This window comes from Salmo salar, chromosome ssa27 (assembly GCF_905237065.1).
Source record: "Salmo salar chromosome ssa27, Ssal_v3.1, whole genome shotgun sequence".
NCBI lineage: Eukaryota > Metazoa > Chordata > Actinopteri > Salmoniformes > Salmonidae > Salmo > Salmo salar.
This window is the reverse complement of record NC_059468.1, coordinates 15589448-15607160: the sequence shown is the minus strand read 5'-3', so window position 1 is coordinate 15607160 and position 17713 is coordinate 15589448. Positions and strand designations below refer to the sequence as shown.

General features: G+C 42.2%; 1 pseudogene; it reads right to left on the bottom strand.

Moving 5' to 3' along the window:
- Positions 1-17713, bottom strand: part of LOC106588550 (rho guanine nucleotide exchange factor 2-like) — a 100254-nt pseudogene that overhangs the window by 28647 nt on the left and 53894 nt on the right.

Below are 17713 nucleotides of genomic sequence, written 5' to 3'. Positions count from 1 at the left end.
GTAAGACCTGACAATGGTTGTCTAGCAATGATCAACAACCAATTTGACAGAGCTTGAAGAATTTTGAAAAGAATAAATGGGCAAATGTTGCACAATCCAGGTGTGCAAAGCTCTTAGAGACAGAAAGACTCACAGCTGTAATCGCTGCCAAAGGTGCTTCTACAAAGTATTGACTCAGGGGTGTGAATACTTATGTAAATGAGATATTGCTGTATTCAATTTTCAATAAATTAGCAAACATTTCTAAAAACATGTTTTCACTTTGTCATTATGGGGTATTGTGTGTAGATGGGCGAGAAAGAAAATATATTTAATCAATTTTGAATTCAGGTTGTAACACAACAAAATGTGGAATAAGTCAAGGGCTATGAATACTTTCTGAAGGCACTGTACAAACTTACTTGACAAATTAAGCTAGTGGAGGCTGGTTACCATGTGTTTGATACTGTTCCATTCAAGTCATTACAACGTCCCTGTCCTCAGCCTCCACTGACACACACAGACCCTTCCACTCACACACACACACGCACCTTTGAGCCTGGATCCAGGGGTCTTCCAGAGCAGCGTTCCCTCATGGATGAGTCTCCTGCGGAGCAACTCTCCTCCCCTGAACAGGCCCCCGTCCCTCACCTTGGCCTCGACCCGTGGGTCCAGCCTGGCCCGGATCTCCTGCAGCCGATGAGTCCGCTCCAGCTCCATCACCTGGACAGCAGGGTCATGTTCATTAGGCACTGATTGGAAGCAAACGGACTGAGAATCACCCATTTCCGTGCCCTAATGAACACAACCCTGGTTCACAATAGTGTTAGTGTGCAATACATTTTCTGCGCTGTGTTTATAGATAAAGTGTGGGAAGTCAAAATGGTGTCCTTTATTTCAGTCTGACTAACAGGTGCTGGTTCATGTCAGAATTGATCTCAGTGATAACTTGAGTAAATCAAACTATAAATGGATGAATAAAGCACCTGCTGGTCCACTGAGCTGAGTAGCTCCCTGATCTGGGTCAGAGACTGGGTCAGACAGGAGGCCTCCTCTTCATTGTCTGGGGGGGGGGGGAATATAAGGTGGACAGACATATCATTAGTAGTGCTGATTTTTACCATGCTCCGTCATTGACTTTAAAGACCCTGTGCTTTTAGTTAGTTCTGAGGAACTAACTCACCTCATGATATTAAAAAGCTGGCATAGTTTGGCTACATTCTTTTACACCCCACGTAACTGTTTGCTGCCCCCAACAATATATTTCAGTCTAAAGTGAGGATGACTTTGATATATCACCCTCGCCCCTGCTATCGTATCAACGGGGTGTTTTTCTCACCCTTGGTGTTGTCAAGGATACGCTGGATGAGGACAGGGTACTTGGTGATGCGTTGAGTGACCAACAGGATGCACTCCTGGACGCCATGGCGACGCAACAGGTGACCCCGACACACCCGCTGAACAGAGAGCGAGGAAGAGAGGGTGAAAGAGAGATGAGAGGGTGAACGAGAGATGAAAGGTGAACGAGACATAAGGGAGAGAGAGAGAAAGATAGAGTTAGTGTGAAAGGGAGCAGGAAAGCGTGTGAGAGAGAAAGGAGAAGCAGAGTGAAAGAGAGGGTATAAGAGCGAAAGAGCAGAAGGGAAGAAATGAATATGTACAAGACAAAAAAAATTGAGAACAGACAGGAAAAGCGGCAAACACGAGGGATGGTTGGAAAAAAACGAATATCTGTGTTTTGTAATGCAATCAAGAGCAAATCATATTTTTAACCGAAATTCTGGAGACGTCACTCGATACGAATGATACAACTTCAAAACTAGCTTGAAGAGCTTTAAATCTTAAACGAAAGATAAAACATACAATTTACAATAGAAAAATATCAAATAACACATGATATTGTACAGAGTATAAATGATTCATTGGATAGGTGCCAGTAACAAAAGGCAAGGTTAGCAAAGTAAATGGTAATGCAACTCCAACTCCTCACAGTTCAGAACACTCATTATCAGTAAACACACATCTTTCTATGTGCCCCCTCTCTCTGCTAAGGAAGGTGAAACGACCAAATATTATCGCAAGTAAGACCTTAGTAACGGTGACAAAAATGTGGGTTTAATAAAAAATTACGAAAACACAAAAGCTCTCCCTCTGTCATGCACTCTACTCCCCCATTCCCCTTTCAATCTGAATTCAAGGTTTTTTATTGACAGGAAATACATTCTGTGAATAGTTCCAAAGCATTCCAAAAAGCATTGTTTTAGAAGTAAAAAATTGCATTAAGTCTCATCACTCATTCTATCCGTCTTGTTTTTCCCTTCTCTCTCTCTGTCTTACCCGTATGAAGTACTGGAACCTCTTGTCTCTAGCCAGCAACTCCTTGTACAGCTTGACAGCCTTCAGGTGGCGGCTGCAGAACTCAGCGTAGGTCTTTCTCATCTCGTCAGCACACTGGCCCGAGAACTGAGAGAAACAATCAGTCCGTCAATCAAATCAAATATATTTCAAGTACCCTGGCCTAGACACCAAAGTCCAATCAGAAGCAGAGTGGCTAGGATCAACTGCCTAGAAGGAAGAAACCTCAAGAGGAACCAGGGGAGGCCCATACTCCTCTGGCTGTACAGTGTAGTTAAGATTACATATGACCATCAAGGCCAGATAGTTTCTCAGGTCTACAAAGAATGAATGACCCATTAGGATGGGTGGGCGGCAGGTAGCCTAGTGGGTAGAGCGTTAGGCCAGTAACCCGAAAGGTTTCGAATCCCCGAGCTGACAAGGTAAAAATCTGTCGTTATGCCCCAGAACAACCCACTGTTCCTAGGCCGTCACTGTAAATAAGAATTTGTTCTTAACTGACTTGCCTAGTTAAATAAAGGTTTAATAATTTTAAAAAAAATTTATTACATTTTTTATTTCACCTTTATTTAACCAGGTAGGCTAGTTGAGAACAAGTTCTCATTTACAAGTTCAAGTTCTCATACAAGTTCTCATACAACAACACAGAGTTACACATGGAATAAACAAACATACAGTCAATAATACAGTAGAAAAAAGGAAGTATATATACAGTGTGTGCAAATGAGGTAAGATAAGGGAGGTAAGGCAATAAAATAGGCCATAGTGGCAAGGTAATTTCGATATAGCAATTAAACACTGGAGTGGTAGATGTGCAGAAGATGAATGTGCAAGTAGAGATACTGGGGTGCAAAGGAGCAAAATAAATAAATAAATAAATACAGTATGGGGATGAGGTAGTTGGATGGGCTATTTACAGATGGGCTATGTACTGGTGCAATGATCTGTGAGCTGCTCTGACAGCTGGTGCTTGAAGTTAGTGAGGGAGATAAGAGTCTCCAGCTTCAGCGATTTTTGCAGTTCGTTCCAGTCATTGGCAGCAGAGAACTGGAAGGAAAGGCAGTTAAAGGAGGAATTGGCTTTGGGGAGACCAGTGAAATATACCTGCTGGAGCGTGTGCTGCAGGTAGGTGCTGCTATGGTGACCAAAGAAACTGAGATAAGGCGGGGCTTTACCTAGCAAAGACTTGCAGATGACCTGGAGCCAGTGGGTTTGGCGACGAGTATGAAGCGAGGGCCAGATTTAATTTTGGATTGGAGATGCTTAACGTGGGTCTGGAAGGAGAGTTTACAGTCTAACCAGACACCTAGGTATTTGTAGTTAGCTAGCAGTGTCCAAAGAAGGGCCAGAAGTATACATAATGGTGTCGTCTGCGTAGAGGTGAATCAGAGAATCACCAGCAGCAAGAGCGACATCACTGATGTATACAGAGAAGAGAGTCGGCCCGAGAATTGAACCCTGTGGCACCACCATAGAGACTGCCAGAGGTCCGGACAACAGGCCTCCGATTTGACACACTGAACTCTATCAGAGAAGTAGTTGGTGAACCAGGCAAGGCAGTCATTTGAGAAACCAAGGCTGTTGAGTCTGCCGATAAGAATGTGGTGATTGACAGAGTCGAAAGCCTTGGCCAGATCGATGAATACGGCTGCACAGTATTGTCTTTTATCGATGGCGGTTATGATATCATTTAGGACCTTGAGCGTGGCTGACCATCTCGGAAACCAGATTGCATAGCGGAGAAGGTACGGTGGGATTCGAAATGGTCGGTGATTTGTTTGTTAACTTGGCTTTCGAAGACACTTAGAAAGGCAAGGTAGGATAGATATAGGATGGTAAATGTATACATCACATAAGGCAGTTGGTATAATGTCCATGTCTGTCTACCACCTGTACCTGTTCCAGCAGCACATCTCCCAGCTGGTGGATAGTGAAGTTGTAGGTGCTGCCAGTCTGCAGGCTGTGATTGCGCCGTGTGAGCAGCTGTGCCAGGAAGCGGACATGGATGCCAGTGAGGCGGTCCAGGCAGGGGAAGATGGCGTGCACCACGCCCGGCTCCAGCTGCACCTCCTCCAGCATGCCCTGGCGGAACACTCGCTCCATAATGCGAAGCGTCCGCACGTGGTGCAGCTCTGTCTGGATCAGCTCTGCGGAAGACAAAAAAACACAAAGAAAGAGTCAATCATGTAACATAGGGATAAAATAAAATTGCCCATCTAGTGAAGGAAATTCATATTTTGCTCTGTTCATCACCTGACAGAAACACATCACCTGACAGAAACACACACATATGAACATTTGGGAGGAGGCACAGGGTCAGCTGCACCCCTGGAGCTATGTCGGGGTTAAGTGCCTTGCTCAAGGGCACAACAGTAGTGGATGGTGGCCATGATCTGAAACAAGCAGCCTCTGCAATTGCCACTTTTTCTATCGCCCAGCCCATGACCTTTTCACCACAAAGGGAAAGAGGTTCAAGACGTACAGTGCATGTCACCGCTCTCACCATAGATGACGTCCTGCCTCTTGATGATGTCTTTGCGATGCGTCTGCAGGTAGCCCGAGTCCACTGCCATGCTCCATGAGTCCGCCTCAAAATCCCGCCCCTCAATCTCCATTTCCTCCAGCATGGAGGCGTAGTACACTTCTCCTGAGAGAGTAAAACATTAATCCAGTGTAAACAACAAATGGCCACTAATTGTCTTAAAATCTCTCCTGACAATGAATATATATTCATGCTTTTTCATATAAACGTTTTCAATGTAGACATGATGACATGACAGTTGCCAATATCTCTTTTACCCTCTACCCAAAATCCCTGAGGCTTTCCCTATGTAATGGATGCAACCTTGTCCCAGACCCAAAGACTTGCATAAGCTACACAATCTGCATGCCTAGGCTTAAGATCAGTAGCAAATACATAGCACAAATGTCCCACGTTTAATCCCAGGAAGGTACAACCACATCCCTGGGTCTTACCCTCGTCGTTGAGCGACTCCATGGACATAGCTCTGTTCCTGAAGTTGAGCGAGTCTGTGGACTGGGACAGGATCCTGCGCAGCCCCAAGGGAGAGTCATCATTCAGGTTCCTATACAGAGGCATGGACGAGGACACACATGCCAGGACAAAAACACAAATATACATATATACACATATACACATGCACCAATAAACATATATAATATACACATGCCATATGCATATGCAGTAAACACAAACATGCACACAGAAACCATCCACATCTGTATGAGTACACAGAAAACAACAAAAGTACAAACGGAGATATCGATACAGTATATATATATATATATATATATATATATATATATATATATATATTATACATACACACACACACTGAACAAAAATATAAACGCAACATGCAACAATTTCTACAATTTTACCGAGTTACAGTTCATATAAGGAAATCAGTCAAATTAAATACATTTGTTAGGCCCTAATCTATAGATTTCACATGACTGGACATTGGCGCAGCTATGAGTTGCCCTGGGAGGGTATATGCCCACCCACTGGGGAGCCAGGCCCAGCCAGTCAGAATGAGATTTAGCCCACAAAAGGGCTTTATTACAAACAGAAATACTCCTCAAATTAACATTCAATTCTCTGGCAACAGCTCTGGTGGACATTCCTGCAGTCAGCATGCCAATTGCACGCTCCCTCAAAACTTGAGACATCTGTGGCATTGTGTTGGGTGACAAAATTCCACATTATAGAGTGGCCTTTAATTTTCCCCAGCACAAGATGCTCCTGTGTAATGATCACGCTGTTTAATCAGTTTCTTGATAAGCCACACCTGTCAGGTGGATGGATTATCTTGGAAAATGGGAAATGTTCACTAACAGGGACGTAAACAAATTTGTGCACAACATTTGAGAGAAATAAGCTTTGTGTGCATAAGGAACATTTCTGGGATCTTTTATTTCAGCACATTAAACATGGGACCAACACTTTACATGTTGCGTTTAGGCACACCTACTCATTCAAGTTTAAAAAATAATAATTGTTACTATTTTCTACATTGTAGAATAATAGTGACGACATCAAAACTATGAAAAAACACATACGTAATCATGTAGTAACCAAAAAAGTGTTAAAAAAAATCTAAATATATTTTAGATTTTTCAAAGTATCCACTCTTTGCCTTGATGACAGCTTTGCACACTCTTGGCATTCTTTCATCCAGCTTCATCAGGAATGCTTTTCCAACAGTCTTGAAGGAGTTCCCACATATACTGAGCACTTGTTGGCTGCTTTTCCTTCACTCTGCGATGCAACTCATCCCAAACCATCTCAATTGTGTTAAGGACGGGTGATTGTGGAGGCCAGGTCATCTGATGCAGCAATCCATCACATTCCTTCTTGGTCAAATAGCCCTGGATGTGTGTTTTGGGTCATTGCCCTGTTGAAAAACAAAATATAGTCCTACTAAGGACAAACCAGATGGGATGGCATATCGCTGCATAATGAATGCTGTGTTAGCCATCCTGGTTAAGTGTGCCTTGAATTCTAAATAAAATCACTGACAGTGTCACCAGCAAAGCCCCCCCCAAACCTCACACCTCCTCCTCCATGCTTCACAGTGGGAACCACACATGCGGAGATCATCCGTTCACCTACTCTGCGTTTCACAAAGACATGGCGGTTGGAACCAAAATCTCCAATTTGGACTCATTAGACCAAAGGACAGATTTCATTGCTCGTGTTTCTTGGCCCAAGCAAGTCTCTTCTTATTGTTGTCCTTCAGTAGTGGTTTCTTTGCAGAAATTCGACCATGAAGGCCTTATTCACGCAGTCTCCTCTGAACAGTTGATGGTGAGATGTGTGTTATTTGAACTCTGTGAAGCATTTATTTGGGCTGCAATCAGAGGTGCAGTTAATTATAATGAAATTATCCTCTGCAGCAGAGGTAATTCTGGGTCTTTCCTATGGTGGTCCTCATGAGAGCCAGTTTCATCATAGCGCTTGATGGTTTTTCAACTGCACCTTAAGAAATGTTCAAAGTTCTTGAAATTTTCCGCATTGACTGACCTTCATGTCTTAAAGTAATGATGGACTGTCATTTCTCTTTGCTTATTTGAGCTGTTTTTGCCATAATATGGACTTGGTCTTTTATCAAATAGGGCTATCCTTTGTATATCACCCCTACCTTGTCACAACACAACTGATTGGCTCAAAAGCATTAAGAAGGAATGAAATTCCACAAAATAACTTTTAACAAGGCACACTTATTAATTGAAATGCATTCCAGGTGACGACCTCATGAAGCTGGTTGAGAGAATGCCAAAAGTGTACAAAGCAAAGGATGGCTACTTTGAAGAATCTCAAATATAAAATATATTTTGATTTGTTTAACACTTTTTTGCTTACGACATGATTCCATATGTGTAGGTTCATAGTTTTGATGTCTTCACTATTATTCTACAATGTAGAAAATCGTAAAAATAAGGAAAAACCCTGGAATGAGTAGGTGTCCAAACTTTAGACTGGTACTGTATATATATTAATTAGTGAGTGGGACTTTCATTTCTACTATGAAAAGTGTATATGTGGCATGATGTCACTATTAATGTCAATGACAAGTTTGACTGTGGTTTCCCTTGTAACCTCCCCCTTTTTGTGCTTTGGCCAATGAGCAGGCGGTGGCGGGGCTCACCCTGCAATGTTATTGGTGGAGACGCTCTTGGAGAGGGAAAGGCCGGAGCGTCCACGGCGCGAGCCCAGCAGGGATTGGCGGAGATTATCAGAGTGGTAGATGGCGGAGCTGGGGCGTTCCCTCATCATGGGGGCTAACGAGCAGTAGATAAAATTGGAGTAGGAGGAAGAAGAGGAGGGAATAGAGGAGGAAGGAGAAGAGGAGGAGGAATATAGTGGAATATTGTAAAAGGGAAGCTCTTATAATGAAAAAGGAGTCTCCACAGATACTTTTGCTCAATTGCGAAACTGACATTGCTATTACATTCTAGCCCAATAGTGAAAAATAAGTTTTCCTTTGCATATGTAATAAAGAATTTGAAGTACGTAGCATGCATGTGCGTGTTTGCATGTACTGACTTTTGGTACGAAGGGTCACGTTCTGCAGAGCTGAGTTGTTCCTCATGAGAGCCATCTTCTGTTGCTGTGGTTACATAGAGTACAGTTCAATATCATATACCACATATTATTACATGCTTGTATACAGTGCCTTCAGAGCGTATTCACACCACATCACTTTTCCCAAATTTTGTTGTGTAACAGCCTGCATTTAAAATGGATTAAATGGAGATTGGGTGTCACTGGCCTACACACAATACTACATGTCTATTGGTTGGAGTCATTATAAATCATTTTTCAACTACTTCACACATTTCTTGTTAACAAACTATAGTTTTAGCAAGACGGTTAGGACATCTACTTTGTGCATGACAAGTAATATTTCAAACAATTGCTTACAGACAGATTATTTCACTTATAATTCACTGTATCACAATTTCAGTGGGTCAGAGGTTTACATACACTAAGTTGACTGTGCCTTTAAACAGCTTGGAAAATTCCCAAAAATGATGTCATGGATTTAGAAGTTTCTGATAGGCTAATTGACATCATTTGAGTCAATTGGAGGTGTACCTGTGGATGTATTTCAAGGCCGACCTTCAAACTCTGTGTGTCTTTGCTTTACATCATGGGAAAATCAAAGGAAATCAGCCAAGACCTCAGAAAAAACATTGTAGACCTCCACAAGTCTGGTTCATCCTTGGGAGCAATTTCCAAACTCCCGAAGGTACCATGTTCATCTGTACAAACAATAGTACGTAAGTATAAACACCATGGGACCACGCAGCCGTCATAACGCTCAAGAAGGAGACGCGTTCTGTCTCCTTGAGATGAATGTACTTTGGTGCGAAAAGTGCAAATCAATCCCAGAACAACAGCAAAGGACCTTATGAAGATGCTGGAGGAAACAGGTACAAATGTGTCTATATCCACAGTAAAACAAGCCCTATCTCGAGATAACCTGCTCAGCAAGGAAGAAGCCACTGCTCCAAAATCGGCATAAAAAAGCCAGACTACGGTTTGCAACTGCATACGGGGACAAAGATTGTACTTTTTGGAGAAATGTCCTCTGGTCTGATGAAACAAAAACAGAACTGTTTGGCCATAATGACCATCATTATGTTTGGAGGAAAAAGGGGGAGGCTTGCAAGCTGAAGAACACCATCCCAACCGTGAGGCATGGAGGTGGCAGCATCATGTTGTTGGGGTACTTTCCTGCAGGAGGGTCTGGTGCACTTCACAAAATAGATGGCATCATGAGGGAGGAAAATGATGTGGATATATTGAAGCAACATCTCAAGACATCAGTCAGGAAGTTAAAGCTTGGTCGCAAATGGGTCTTCCAAATGGACAATGACCACAAGCATACTTCCAAAGTTGTGGCAAAATGGCTTAAGGACAACAAAGTCAAGGTATTGGAGTGGCCATCACAAAGCCCTGACCTCAATCCTATAGAAAATGTGTAGGCAGAACTGAAAAAGCGTGTGCGAGCAGCTCTGTCAGGAGGAATGGGCCAGAATTCACCCAACTTATTGTGGGGAATCTTGTGGAAGGCTACCCGAAACGTTTGACCCAAGTTAAACAATTTAAAGGCAATGCTACCAAATACTAATCGAGTGTATGTAAACTTCCGACCCACTGGGAATGTGTGTCAAATAATGTGAAATAAAAGCTGAAATAAATAATTCTCTCTACTATTATTCTGACATTTCACATTCTTAAAATAAAGTGGTGATCCTAACTGACCTAAGACAGGGAATTAAATGTCAGGAATTGTGAAAAACTGAGTTTAAATGTATTTGGCTAAGGTGTATGTAATCTTCCGACTTCAACTGTATATATATGCACTACATGACCAAAAGTATGTGGATACCCGCTCGTCAAACATCTCATTCTAAAATCATGGGCATTAATATGGAGTTGGTCCCCCTTTGCTGCTATAACAGCCTCCACTCTTCTGGGAAGGCTTTCCACTAGATGTTAGAACATTGCTGTGGGGACTTGCTTCCATTTAGCCACAAGAGCATTAGTGAGGTGGGACACTGATGTTGGGCGATTAGGCCTGGCTTGCAGTCAATTCATCCCAAAGGTGTTCAATGGGGTTCAGGCCAGGGTTCTGTGCAGGCCAGTCAAGTTCTTCCACACCGATCTCGACAAATCATTTCTGTATGGACCTCGCTTTGTCCACAGGGGCACTGTCATGCTGAAACATGACACTGCCTTCCCTAAACTATTGCCACTAAGTTGGAAGCACAGAATCGTCTAAAATATCATTGTATGCTGTGCAGCAATGCTCCCCATCCAATCTGACATAGCTTGAGACGATCTGCAAAGAATAGGAGAAACTCCCCAAATACAGGTGTGCCAAGCTTGTGGTGTCATACCCAAGAAGACTCGAGGCTGTAATCACTGCCAAAAGGTGATTCCACAAAGTACTGAGTAAAGCGTCGGAATACTTATGTAAATGTGATTTCATTATTTGATATTTAATAAATTAGAAAAAAATTCTAATAACCTGTTTTTGCTTCATCATTATGGGGTATTGTGTGTGGATTGATGAGGGGGGAAAAAACTATTTAATCAGTTTTAGAATAAGGCTGTAACGCATTCTAAAATACTTTCCAAATGCCCTGTATATAAATCCTCTGTTATCTCTTACCCTCTGTTTCATTTTGGCACAGTTTGGCAACGTGTCTCGACAGCGGTTGTGGATGGTTACACTGCAGGCTGTGAGAAAAAGAAAACACACACGTGACTCACTCTTTCAAACATTTTCTCTCTCTCTCACACTCTGAATGTCCCCCCTATCCTATATGTATCTTTCTGTCTCTCTCAACTTGTTCCTCTATTTTATGTGTCAACCTTCATCGAATATGGAGAAACTTTTAATGTATGGTGAGGATCTCCCTCTCTCTTCCCACTTCTCCCACCTGCTTCGTTTGTGGCCATCGTTTCACTTCCTGTGCAGGGTTTGTGAACAGGAAGTTAGGGTTTAGACACAACTGGCGGAGGGGAGAAGAGACCCAGGGGTGTTTCAGAACCCTCTAACCCAGTTCCACTGGTCCTCCACCGCCCGCCCTTAACACTTCTCTGACCCAAATCTAGACATAAAGCCTACTTAAATTTGTAGGCTTACACACTGAAGAAAGCAATCCTGACTCCCTGTTGCAGTAAAAACATTTTTTTAGAGAGATCTTTTAAGACAATTGTTTGAGTGAACACTGAATTTATTTGCTTTCACTTATTCACCGGTTTGATTTGGTGCAGTGAAATCAAGCCAAACTAAATATGGTGAGTAAGTGTACTAGCATTAATGGTATTGACCCTGAACTAAATTTTGCATATTTCATAATTTAGTATTAGGAATATGAACAACGTCATGGAACAGTGACCTTTAACACCCCCTCAAAATAGGAAGAACCTGCAAGGTACATAGTTAGCGCCTGGCTATGTTAGCGGTTACCGCCTGCCACAGATACAGATGGGCTGTCAGAGCAGTGTGTGGTGCAGGCCAGCACAGGGTGCACAGTTCTGACAGAACACCAGGGCTATTTTCTGTACAGGGGCATGGAGTCCTGACAACACAGGAACTGTTTGTTATTTGTAACCAACCCTCTCTGTCTGGAAAACTGAATCAGGTTTGGTTGAGAAATGAAGAAATGCTACCCAGCAGAAAAAGTGAAGTATAAAGGCATAACAGGAAAGGGAGTGTGTGTGTGTGTGTGTGTGTGTGTGTGTGTGTGTGTGTGTGTGTGTGTGTGTGTGTGTGTGTGTGACACGTGCAGGACTGTGTCTATATTTGTGTGTGAAATGTTTTGCCTGTGCACATGACTGACACACACCGTGGCAAGTTTTGCATAACTTAATGTGTATATTTGTGTGTGAACTGTGTGTCAAAATGTATTCCTATAATGTAAATATTTCAAAATAAATACTTAGCATAAGACACAAACCAAAACGTATTGCAGCACAATCTATTCTAAGTTAAATCAAATGTAATGAAAACACATTGGGCTGCAGCTCAGGATGGAGAGGTGTTTTTGAGTGGGTGTGAAGCTCACCATCCCCAACTCTCACCCATTATCTGACTGCATGTAGATTAATGTCCATAATGTAACTATTTTAAATGGAATTGATAATCACATTGTAGTTCATTACTGTGTTGTAGGTTATTTGAAGAATTAACAGGTTGATTTGCTTGTATAGGAATGGTATAAATAGCGTAGATTGTTCCTTTTGGTAGTGCCTCAATATTCTGCCACTATAGAGTGATATGAAGATCTATGTCCTGATAAATGATGCTGCATTTTTGTAAATCGTCTTAGGGTTTTAGGGAGGTACAGGGTGTGGTACGTTTTTGAGATGCTCTTTTGGTTTGCTGAGGTACACATGCTGTGTAGCTCAGGCCTGTCTCTGAAGGATCTGGTGGGTAGGCAAGGCTTACTGGGACAGTTAAGGGCCACTATAGGGGTGCTGTGTGTGTGGTAGTAGTTGTATTAATTTGTAGTAGTAGTAGTATTTGTAGTAGCACTCACTGGGGCAGCTGAGGGCCTCCTTGGCAGTGATGCTCTTGTTGCATGCTGAACAAAGGGTGGTCCCCGACACGGTGAGGGAGGTGAAGAGATGCCCGTTGCTGTAGCGAGCCTCCCTGTCCCGCGCCTCCTTCTCCCTCTCCCTCATGCGCTCCTTCTCCTTATTCTGGGAGGAAAAGAAAAAGGAGGAGAGAAGCAGAATGCACTGATGACATACAATGGCACCTTTGACATAAGGTGGACAGGTTAAAGAGTTTGAATTGTGTATCAGAACTTCCCTTAATCCTCCTACTCTTCTGCTTTTAAAAATAGGCCTTTTACATTCCATCAGTACCTTAAAGAAACATGTTGGTGGAAAGCGTACAACTCGTGACAATAGCAAATGGAAGCAAAATCTAAGCGTTACCAGTAGCCCTCTTAGGTGTCAAAATTAGATGTGAGAATGATAAACGCTAAAGAGGGAGTCGTCCCCCCCGGATCCGTCACACACCCCAGTGTTATCATCGTAATGTTCCATCATTAAAACGTTCCATCACTAATAAGGATTTCCTAATGCAATGTCCACAATCATCTTGTAACCATAGCTACCTTGACCAGGCAGGCCATAGTCGCCCTGACAACTAACTTAATAGCTGATACTATCTCCAACTAAAAACTCCAGTGTGTTCCTGTCACAGAAGCATGAGCAATGTTCAGTGTCTTTGGGAACCAGTCTGATGAAGTAGAACTTTATGCAACATAAATTGCTGTCTTGTTGGGAACTAAAAGCAGTTGCCGCCACATTGAACCTGTACATTTTCCTGTGTTGGGATTGCTTGTTCAAGCAGAAACAGGTATACGGTAGCAGTGAAGGGTTAACAATGTATTTCCATTCTTTTAGAGTTGTGCCAAGTAATGTATTTTTGTCTGTGTGTCAGGGGAGGGTCAGCCTTATGTCTGTTGCCATGTTGACATCCTGCACAGGAAGTAGACAGGGAAGGCTTCCTCTTTCGGGGCTAAAGTGGGCAGGGTGAGCTGTTACTAGGGCAACAGCGGCAAAAGAGGGAGGGCACCACAAAACAGCATTTGTGCAGTTTTTCATTTGAGGTCAAAAGTTTTTCTGTTTTCAGTATGAAATAATTGAGGATAAAGGTGAGAGTTAGAGACTTGATTCTCTGTGTGTGAGATCAGCACGTGTGGGTAGGTCTCAAAACCAAATGTCACTATAAAAGTAAGAGGATTTACAAAACCGGTCAGAATTTTTTGACAGCGATCACCAGCAGAGGACGTTAATATGAGAGAGAGAGATGAATCCCAGCACTTTACACAACATAGACCTAGAATGCAACACAATAGATGTCTGTTTTCACTGTCTTTCTACACCTTCTCACTCACTACCCCATCATTGCCTTATGTCTCTTTCTCTGTTTCCGCTGTTTTTCTACAGAAGGCTGATACTGAGAAGCAAATTGGAGAACGCCTTGTGATGATCACATGAACTTTGCAATAAAAGAGGAACCCAAGCTAGACAGATTGACTCTAGTTTGCCAAGTCATTATTAAAATATAAATATTCCTGAGGGGTAAATGTCTAGACAATGACCTTCATGGTGTTTTCCACCATCTCATAGTCCACACAGCACTAACACACCTGATAAATTGTCTGGTTGATAAAGCAAGACTTAATGAGTAGATTATTCGTCAAATCAGGTTGAATTGTATGTTTGTGCTTGGCTGGAAAGAAAATGTGGGTTGTGGGGACAGGAGTTGAGAAACACTTCTCTGAATCTATCTGGGACTACTTATACAGTATAGTGACGTCCAAAAGTTAACATTTGCCAATATTACCTTTACATTTTGGCATCATCACCTCAGTGGTGACCCATTGACATTCAGGGTTGACTGATATGCTGGACCAGGTCTTCCAAACCTCTACATCTGTACTGTCCCTAAATTTTGGTCAATGTTTGTGTACCTGTTATTTTGATGCAGCAATGCAAAGCAGTAACATTTTTACAGGGAAAAGAGAATAAATATACCAATGAAGTTTATAATTAGTTATTTCTGATGTGTCAGAGGCAAAGCTTCTCTCTCTCTCTCTCTCTCTCTCTCTCTCTCTCTCTCTCTCTCTCTCTCTATATATATATATATATATATATATATATACAGCTTAGGGCTGTATAATTGGCGTAGACGCTAAAGTGAGCAATACATCAGGGAGTGAAAGAATAGATGGGGTGAGATAGAGAGAGATATAGAAGGTGTCATTAAAAGGTGTCAGGACGATAACACTGAGAAAGACATGGGAATATGGACAGAGTCTATAGGGGGGATTCATTTTATAGTCTTCCACCTGTTTACTTCACTGAGTCACTGATAAAGCAACGGCAAACACACACAACAAAGTTTAATACCTCTTATGCAGTGTGTTTCCTAGAATGTCCATGCTTTCTGTGTGTTGGTATGTGTGTTGGTATGTGTATTGACATCAAATGTGTGTGTATGTGTGCGCGCTCCAGATTAAGGACTGCTGTGTGGATTGAGGTGGCCCTGTAGCCTGGTTTCTGTCCTCTGGAGGGATGCTGGGCAAAGCAGAGCCTGAGGTGGATTCAAGTTTAGTCTCCCTGATCGACATACCATACAGAGGGACAAGAAGAAAACGGGGTGTCAGTCTAATATTGGCCTGTGTGTGTGTGTGTGTGTGTGTGTGTGTGTGTGTGTGTGTGTGTGTGTGTGTGTGTGTGTGTGTGTGTGTGTGTGTGTGAATCCCTCCAACCTGACACACAACTCTGGAATGCACCAGAGTCATTGCTCTATATGGAAGTCGTATATCCTCCATCTCTCCCTCTCTGTATCTCACACAATATCTTTCTCTATCCCCCTCTCTCACTCTTTACTTCTAACTCTCAAGCTTTGTCCTTCGCCCTCGGTCCTCTCGTTCGAACACATTCACGCCTACACACATTCTCCTACACAGTTTCCCATGTGTGCTATAGATTGCAATAGCTCCCTCCCACCTCGCTCCTGTACTGTAGGAAGTGTTCCTATTGCGTTTGGTTAAGTTCAACACAACCATACATACCGGTAGCAATACCGATCAAAATAATAACATAAGGAAGCACAGTGACGATGATGTTTTTTACTCTGGTCACTAATTGTACTTGGGAAGTTACTATTTAAAAAGGTGTAAAATGCAGACATCACTCCTCCATTTCCTAATAGTTTGTCTGATTTCAGTTTACGTGACAAAACAAGCAGCCATTTTGTAGAGAATCATTGTACTATCTAAACTGCTGTCAAATATCTTTTCCATAACCAGAAATATTGCTTTTTCAGCTGGTGTACAAAACCGAAAGTAAAAGATGCAAAAAACTAAACATAGAAGAGATCTAGAGCTTCTTAGAATGGCTTTCAATGAGAATGACAGATCTATAAATCTCTGTGAATTTGGTCGGGTAGCCCTAAAAGTTACATATTGCAGCTTTAATCAGGGTTCGAACTACAAGGGTGTGTAGGAGTGCTGGGGACTACCATAGCAAATAAGGGCACCCAAGCTTTAAAAAACATCAACAGCAGGGGTTGTAATAAGCATTTCAGTAAAAATATTGACTTTGATATCCTGTTAGGGCTAGGGGGCAGTATTGACACGGCTGGATAAAAAACATACCCGATTTAATCTGGTTACCACTCCTACCCAGTAACTAGAATATGCATATACTTATTACATATGGATAGAAAACACCCTAAAGTTTCGAAAACTGTTTGAATGGTGTCTGTGAGTATAACAGAACTCAAATGGCAGGTCAAAACCTGAGAGATTCCTTTACAGGAAGTGGCCTGTCTGACCATTTCTTGAACTTCTTTTCCATCTCTATCTTTTACTAAGGATCTCTGCTCTAACGTGACACTTCCCACGTCTTCCATAGGCTCTCAGAGCCCGGGAAAAAACAGAATGTCGTCATTCCAGCCCCAGGCTGAAACACATTATCGCCTTTCTCAAGTGGCCGATCAAGGGACTCTGGGCTTATGCGCGTGACCCGACTGCCCCCGCCTTTGTGATTTTTTCCTCTGTTTGCCGAAAAGGAGATTCCCTGTCGGAATATTATCGCTTTTCTACGAGAAACATGGCGTAAAAATTGATTTTAAACAGCGGTTGACATGCTTCGAAGTACGGTAATGGAATATTTAGAATTTTATTGTCACGAATTGCGCCATGCGCGCGACACTTCTTTACCATTTCGGATAGTGTCTGGAACGCACGAACAAAATATCCGCTATTCGGATATAACGATGGATTATTTTGGACCAAACCAACATTTGTTATTGAAGTAGCAGTCCTGGGAGTGCATTCTGACGAAGACAACAAAAGGTAATCAAACTTTTATAATAGTAAATATGATTATGGTGAGTGCTAAACTTGCCGGGTGTCTAAATAGCGAGCCCGTGATGCCTGGGCTATGTACTTAGAATATTGCAAAATGTGCTTTCACCAAAAAGCTATTTTAAAATCGGACATATCGAGTGCATAGAGGAGGTCTGTATCTATAATTCTTAAAATAATTGTTATGCTTTTTGTGAACGTTTATCGTGAGTAATTTAGTAAAATGTTAGCGAATTCCCCGGAAGTTTGCGGGGGGTATGCTAGTTCTGAACGTCACATGCTAATGTAAAAAGCTGGTTTTTGATATAAATATGAACTTGATTGAACAAAACATGCATGTATTGTATAACATAATGTCCTAGGGTTGTCATCTGATGAAGATCATCAAAGGTGAGTGCTGCATTTAGCTGTCTTCTGGGTTTTGGTGACATTATATGCT